The sequence below is a fragment of the Arachis stenosperma genome, chromosome 6 (assembly GCF_014773155.1).
Source record: "Arachis stenosperma cultivar V10309 chromosome 6, arast.V10309.gnm1.PFL2, whole genome shotgun sequence".
NCBI classification, from domain to species: domain Eukaryota; kingdom Viridiplantae; phylum Streptophyta; class Magnoliopsida; order Fabales; family Fabaceae; genus Arachis; species Arachis stenosperma.
Genome location: NC_080382.1, coordinates 131,011,083 through 131,019,388, shown reverse-complemented (window position 1 = coordinate 131,019,388; position 8,306 = coordinate 131,011,083).

Sequence of the window (8,306 nt, the reverse complement as noted above, 5' to 3'; positions counted from 1 at the left end):
AAAAAGCAAAGAACAGAAAAAAAGATGGCCAAAGACGAAGGTTAAAAGTCTAAAGCAGCAACATCATTCCTCAGCATTATTATTATTAATATGAACTTTATTATTTCTTTTCTAACATTCTTTAATAAAAGCTTCGTTTCTTTTTCTTAATTATTATTAATACTTTTATTCTTTTCTTCTCTAATTATAAATCTCTTTATAATAATTTTTTGATCGGATATTTTTTTGGTCTAATAAATTTTTTTCTCTATTTTTATCAAAAATAATTGATATTAGAAAAAAAAAAGATAAAAGTAAATTTTAAGATTCAAATTTAAATAAGATGTGCAAAGGATAAATATTGAATTCATTTGGTCGATTTAAACACTTTGTATTATCGTCATTGAAAATTTTAAATACTATTATAAAATTCTAGATATTTTTATTTTATTGTTCTTAAATTATATATTATACCGTGTATTTGAAGAGTTTCATCTTTTTAAAAATAAGTGTGACATTATATACTTTTTTAGATACAATAAATGAATAATAAGGTTAAAGTGAGTAACAAAGTTGATTATGGTAGACTAATTATATTATTATTAATTAATTATATTAAAAGATTAAGATTATGATAGATTATCATTATTTTATTATTTTTTATTTTTTGATATTAATTCAGATGTTTAGCTTCTTTTTATTATCATTTTTTATTCTCTTACTCTATGTGTTTATTCCCATAAATTTTGCTAAATTAAATAAAGCACTGTATATCTTCTTTTTATTCTTCTTTTATATACACATAAAATTTATTAAATTATTTCTCTTCCATCTAATAATTTTATTTCTCTTCTATTTATATTTCTTTCCTTCAATATTTTATTGGTTCTTATTTTTCTAAATTTTATTTTAATTTATGTATTTGTTCTTACTATACCTAATTTTTTTATTTATGTGTAATATACATTCTTATATATGTTATAGAAATATGATTTGATTCCATTAACTTGCCAAATTTTTTTGAAAAATCTAAAGTTAAAGTACAAAAATATATTTATAGATATTTTACTTTAATTTTTTAACTAAAAAATATAATTTTTTTGTCATATTTGTTAGAATTCTAAGTTAAATATGAATATTAATTTTTGAAATAGAATAAATATATTTTAAATTTTTTGCATCTAAAAATAATATTCTATCAATGTTAGAATTATTTAGATGGATAAATAATAGTGAATATAGAATTATTTAGAATTGATAAAACTAAGTATATTTTTTTTATTGAAAATACGAATTTAAAAATATTATACTCAATTCTCAATAGTCAACCTCTCATTGAACCATTGTATTATCAAAAGATTTTTGAAAAAATGAAATAGTTTTAGGTGTATAATTTTTTAAAAAAATTAATTAATTTTAGATATTTATTATCGTTGATTAAAAAAGTAAATTGAAATGATAATTTAATATTTCTATACTCTTAAAATATTATTTATTTATTTTTCTAGCATTCTTTATCATCCAATGATCACATTTGTAACACCCTAACCTTTAGCACGTCATGATCGTACCAAAAGTAAGGAGTTACTAACCTGTTCTCCTTATTTACTATTTAATATTGAGCCTTTAGGTCGATATCGCGTTTTAGTTTATAAGAAAATACCAGAAAATTATTTGTAGTAATTCAAATCACACAATTATTAATAATAATAAATGCTATACAAATGAATTCAATATAAAACTCAAATACAATACCTATCCCTTTGGATAAAATAAAACTTAAAGCAACAAAGGCGAGGAAACTCTATAAAAATAACAGGAATCACAAGTAAATCTACTAGTCATCTGCATCTTCTAACTGAATCTTCGAACCTGTATCACTGAAAGGGTGAAAGATTTTGGAGTGAGAACAAACCACACGTTCTCAGTAGAGAATGAGAATGTCGTAAAAGTAATGAATTTAATGCAAATAATTAACTTACTTAGTAAAACTATTTTGTTAACCCTTTGGAAATACTTTTATTTCTACTTTAGATAAATAATTACTTTTCTTTAAATTTCTAAACTCAAAACAAATTTTAAATATAAAACTAGTCACATTTTCTGTCTTTCAGCCACATAGTTAATCCTCAGTCAAATGTCAACTCGTAATCACTTTAATACACTCACAAACAAATAGTGCAAGCAAGAGATTCAATTCAATGTACAAGCAAGTCACAACAAGACAAACAATACAATCACAAAGTAATAAAACAAGCAAGCGCAATCAAATGCAAATGTGCAAACAACATGATGCATGTCTATCCCTAATGCAGACCATGAGCTCATGTATCGGTTGCCTACCCGCTCCCGACATTAGCCGGGCACAAGTCCCAGATATGGCTTTCTAGATGCATCAATGTGCTTATAAGTCGTACGGCTAGGCCGCATTAGTGTGACTTTCCAAATCAATAAGCGTACATCTGGAAAACAGTTCTCAGTGTGTGGGCGTCCCCACTTTACATTTGGCACTAAGGCCCAAACAATGTCACATCTGCTCTCCCGTGGCAGACGCTTCATTAATTAATATATTCCTTTAATCTTTGTTCTCTGCTCTCCTGTGGCAGAGATTCCTTTTCTTAAAAAAAAAACAAACTCAAAACAACACTTAGAACAAAATCTCTCCTTACAAAATTGGATTTAAAACATTATGTTTTTCTTAATAAATCTAGTTTAAAAATAGAATACACATTTTCTCAACTAAATAAATCTCAAATAATTTAATTTTCCAAAACCAAATCTTTTAAAATAACTTTTCAAATAAAACCTCAGATTTTTATAAAATTTCGGTAGCACTTCCCCTAAAACTCGGGGTTAGCCACCCTTTTTCGGATTCCAACTGAACCATTTTCAACCTCTTTTCAATCGAGAAATCAAATACATATTCATCAAATTCAGTCACAAACACAACTCAAACTCATCATTCAGTCATTTCAAATAATCATAAATTATTTACAAATATCCACTAGATTTTCATGGCATTCATAGTTTAAAAACAGTTAATTTCAAAACAAAATTACCTACCTTCATACGGAACCAAAATCCTCGAAAGCTCTGGAAAAACTTTCTGACTGAGCTGCTGAAGAAAAAAGCGTCAGAAATCGTTTGTGCTTCCTAGAACTCCAGTTAACCGAACTCAAAGAGAAGAGGAGCTACGTCACCGTCAACTTCCACTGATCAAAAGTGAAGCCAATACGTAGAGGAGGAAGATACGAACACTTTTACCGGATTAGATTTTTCATTGGAGTTACGGATCTCAAGAAATTAAAACTGGAAGCTTGGAAGTTTGGTGGGTTATGGCTTTCTCTCTCTCGGTCACTCTTCTCTCTTCCTCGGCACTTTGCTTTCTCTTTTCTTCAAAGAATGAAAGCCATGCGTGTATGATGATGATTAATCAAGAATCATTGGGTGATTAAATAAGAAATGGCATGTGTCATAGTTATATATATATATATTCATGCATGAAAAAGCCACGTTTCATTTTTTACCTTTTGCTTCCTTAGCTAGATGGCTTCGGCCTTTTTTAATAATAATAATAATAATAATAATAATAATAATAATAATTCTTATATATATATTTTTGAAATATCTTATTATAATAATAAAAATAATTTAAAACTTTTAATAGATTTTAAACTTAAAATATTATAAAATTTATATTAATTACTTTAGAAAAATAATTTTCTTTAAATACAACAATAAATTATGAATAACTAATTATTTAATTTTTTTTAAAATTCGGGGTATTATAACATTAATATAATTAATTCAATAAAATTATTTATTATCATTTGATTGAATAAAATTTTTATTTTAGCTGAAAATTTTAGGATTTCTCAACCTCAAGATTATTCATGTTAACTCATTAAAAAATATAACTAAGAGCGTGAAAGCGTCTCTTTATTTGAGAGTATGATTGAGATCAGAGAGTTTGGCTCTTGTGGTTTTTTGATCTTCGTCAACTAAAACCTTCTATATTTTTGATAGGGCTGAATCTTAATTTTACTGTGGGAAAAGAGCTACGAAGGCGAGTTTGATGTGTTGGAGACCGAAATTCTAAAGTCATTATTTATATTTAAGTGTGACACTCAATAAACCCTAAAACTCAAATAAAATAGTATCTATGATTTTAATCTCATTTATCTAAATCAAAAGTAATAATGACTTATTTAATTCAACATTTATGACAATAAATGAGATCACCGTTGTATAAGTCATTTAATGTGAAATTACTTAATTTACAATTATAATTAATATATGTATTATCCATAAATATATTAAGAAATAATAATTTTCTAACAATCTTCTACGTACTTGGGTTATAAATATATATTTTCCTAAGATAACCTCTTATAAATTTTACGTACAAATCTGAATGTTATTTCTCTTATTACTTTCATAATCTGGTCTATCTCATATATTAGTCATGAAATTACCGAAATTTTTATCACATTAGTGTCACAACAAAACTACGATGATCCCATACTAAAATACTCAACCACATAGATCAAATTTGGATGAGAAAATTTAGAGATTACATGCAAAAATGATCTCATGCATGTCTATTTTTAACTTGAATGAAAATTCTATTTTATTCGGTGACAGACTCAGATGAAATTGCAACGGCAACGTCCGGACTCATAGCGAAGGCGACTAAGTGATGAGTCTGTGGAAGAAGAAGAGAAGAATTTAACAGACTCACAATGAGAGAGAGAAAGATAGATAGATAGAGAGAGAGAGAGAGAGAGAGAGAGAGAGAGAGGGGGAAAATTTACCTAAAGAAAAGGGACTCGGCAGGAGAAAGGTGGCCCCGGGCTCAACAGCGACGGTAACGGGATTAGCAGCGATGATGACATAAGCTGTGAACAGTGACGGACCCAGAAAAATTTAGTAATGGGGACAAAAATATAATAAAATTTAGGTATAGATATTTTTTTTTGCTTCCCATAATACTCAACAAGTTAAGGACAAATCCGTCATGAATTTGAATTTCATTTAAAAATCTACAATTGGCTGACAACGATTTGCTATACATACGAGACAGAATTCGAACCCTCAATACTTACTTAAGCGGATGACTAAGTTGATCACTTGACCAATCTAAATTGGTTTAGATATATTCAAAATTTAAAATTAGAACTATCTAATAATACATATTGATAAGAACTAGAAATATACACACAATCATTATTATAATATTTAAAATAATAAAAATATAATTTCATATACATAGTATAATATTTAAAATAACAAAAAAATATTTATAAGGACTTTTTTTATTTTTAACATGACTAAATATTATTTTTTATATATTTTTAAACAATTATTTTACTTTTTATTATCTCATATTTAATTGTCAAATCTACTTATTATTATTTTTATAGTATAAATAAATTTTTTAACCAAAATAATTACAGTATATTAATACATAGATAATATATTTTTTATCTTAAACAATTTTTAAAAAATCACTAATAATTAAAGTTGTATTTAATTAGAAAACTAAGTTTTAATTTAATTATTAATTAATTAACTAATATAATATAATTAATTATCACTTTTTTTAGTGTATTTATTTATTTTTCATACTAAATCAAATTTAACAATATAATTATTATGTGTTAAGTTAACAAAATATTTTTTAACATAAAATACAAAAGAACTATTTATATTTTATTTTGAGATAAATATAATATAATAAGTGGTATATATGTATATAAGTATTAATTTTTTTAAAAAAAATTGTGGGGCAAATGCTCCCTCTATATTAAACGTGGGTCCGTCCCTGGCTGTGAAGGAAGATGGGAGTTGTGAATAGGTAGGCGGCGATGGACTCAGCAACAACATGACGCAATCGAGCTATGCGATTTTTTTGTGAAGAAGTCGAAAAGAAGAAAATTTTGGGTGAGGATGACTGAGTTTATCTTGCATGGCTATAGAGTATAAACTAAAGCTATGAATCATCTGTGATGTGAGACAAATCCTAATTCCTAAAAAGTATTTATATGTATATATTCGGGGCGAGTACACCCTAAACCCGACCATATACCCTGTCTTGAGCAAAATCTGTCCCGACTTAGGTCAAGTTATTACTCTTTCCATCCGGGTATGAACGGGTTGGGTACCCGCGTATTCGGAAACTCCTGCCAAGTCTAACCACATATTGATACTCCATTTATTAAGAGTTTAACGCTAGCCGATGCATTGCTATATACACAAGGCGAGATTCTAATTCCTAATAGTTGTTTAAGCGGACGAGTGAGATGATCACTTAACAAAGTCAAATTGATTAAGACAAATACTAATTATTTTAACATTTTAATATTAAAAATTTTGAGAGTTTGATTTTAATTATAATTTTATAAAATACTTATAATAATAATTACTATATATATTATTTAATTTTTTAATAAAATTTTTAATATAATTTTATGTATTATCCCATACAAGGTACGGGAACATACACTAGTTATCTTAATTTTAGATATTAGATTTTAAATTAATTAGGATTATTTATAAAAAGGGGAGACTTCTCTTCTATTGTAGACATTTCATTAGGGGGATTCCATTAGGGAATTCTATACAAATTTACATTCCACATTCCATGAGCAACTAATCCTCCATTGTTAAGGTTAGGAGCTTTGTCTATTTGTATGGATTTATTCGTTTGATCTTTCTAATTTAATCCATGTTTAGATTTATATTTCAATAATTGTTTTCGCTCTTTATTTTATGAATATGGGTGGAACGGAAGTATGACCCATGTTCTAATTGAGTTCTTGTAAAACTTGGAAAAGCTCTTTACTTGAATAATAGCTTAAAAACATATTATACTGAATTTCTAATTGTTTGTATTTAATGGGATACGTGACATATAATCCCCTTATTTTTAGATAATTAGGATTCTTTTGTCATATAAACTAGAAATTGATCATCACCCTCTAATTGGAATTAATTGACCAAGAAATTGGCAGTTAATGAATTTTAGAGGAGACTAGGAAGGTCTAAGGAATTAGGGTCTAGTCACATATAGTTTGCCATGAAATTAAATCTTGCATGATTAAAATAGTTAGTAAGAAAAATAAATCCGGAAAAATAGATAACTCTGAAACCTTAACTATATTCTTCATATTTCATTCCCAACTTATTTATCTGCCTGTCTTTAATACTCCAAATTCACTGTTAATACTTTTGAACTTCCAACACTATTTTCTATTTGTCTAACTAATCCTATCAAACGCTATTGTTGCTTAGTCCATCAATCCTTGTGGGATCGACCCTTACTCACGTAAGGTATTACTTTTGTACGATCTGGTGCACTTGCTGGTTAGTAGTGTGGTTGTAAAATCCGCACCATATCTCCTCCCCAAATTTTCATTGCACCGTTGGTCCCTCCCTCAGTAGCCAGCCTCAACGCTGTTGAGTTTTTTCTACATCAAGAATATCAGTTTAGAATGAAAATAACCATCCACATACCTAGTAAAATGAACATTCAAGAAGGTGGCGCAACACCGCAGCAACGCTGCTAGGAAAGAGTGGCGCAAAAATAGTGGCAGCAGTGGATGGGTGGGAGGCACATCGGGCTGACCAGTGGTGGTGGAGACGTGTCGGGCTGAGCGGCAAAGGGGAGGACGGGGATGAATGATGGTGTGAGTGGAGGAGGAGGAAGAGGGTTGAGATGGAACGAAAACGTAATTTGACGGTATATTGAGAGGAGGTTACATTGCCTAATCCTAATAATTTAAATTCAAAAGTTGATTATTCTAATAAATTGAGAATTTGATTATAGTAATTAATTTAACATTTTTTAAAACCATTATTTACGTTGTTTAATATTTATATTGTTTACCTATACTTTTTCAATTACAAATTAATACCTGCTGATAAGCATTTAAATCACACTTTCTTAATTTCTTGCCCAATATGATGCTTGGGCATAATGTGTAATACCACAAATAGGATCCTGAGAAAAATTGCAAATTAACATTAAAATATATCATTAAGAAAACATTTCAAGTATAAAGATACATGCTAGTATAATATTACAGTTCGAGTAAAATATTGTGTTAGTAATTATATTATTGAAGTATTAAGTATTTGGGAGTGATGTAAACTTAGTTATGCTGAAAAGTTTGTTTAAGTATCTATATATATAATGTGATTTCTTGAAAAACAACTAATAGTTTAGATAGATAGATGTTGTAATAGGAAAAGATATTTGACTTTGTAAAAAAGTCTAAACATAGAGGAGATTCGAAGCAAAAATTTTTTTTGTGAAATTATTCAAT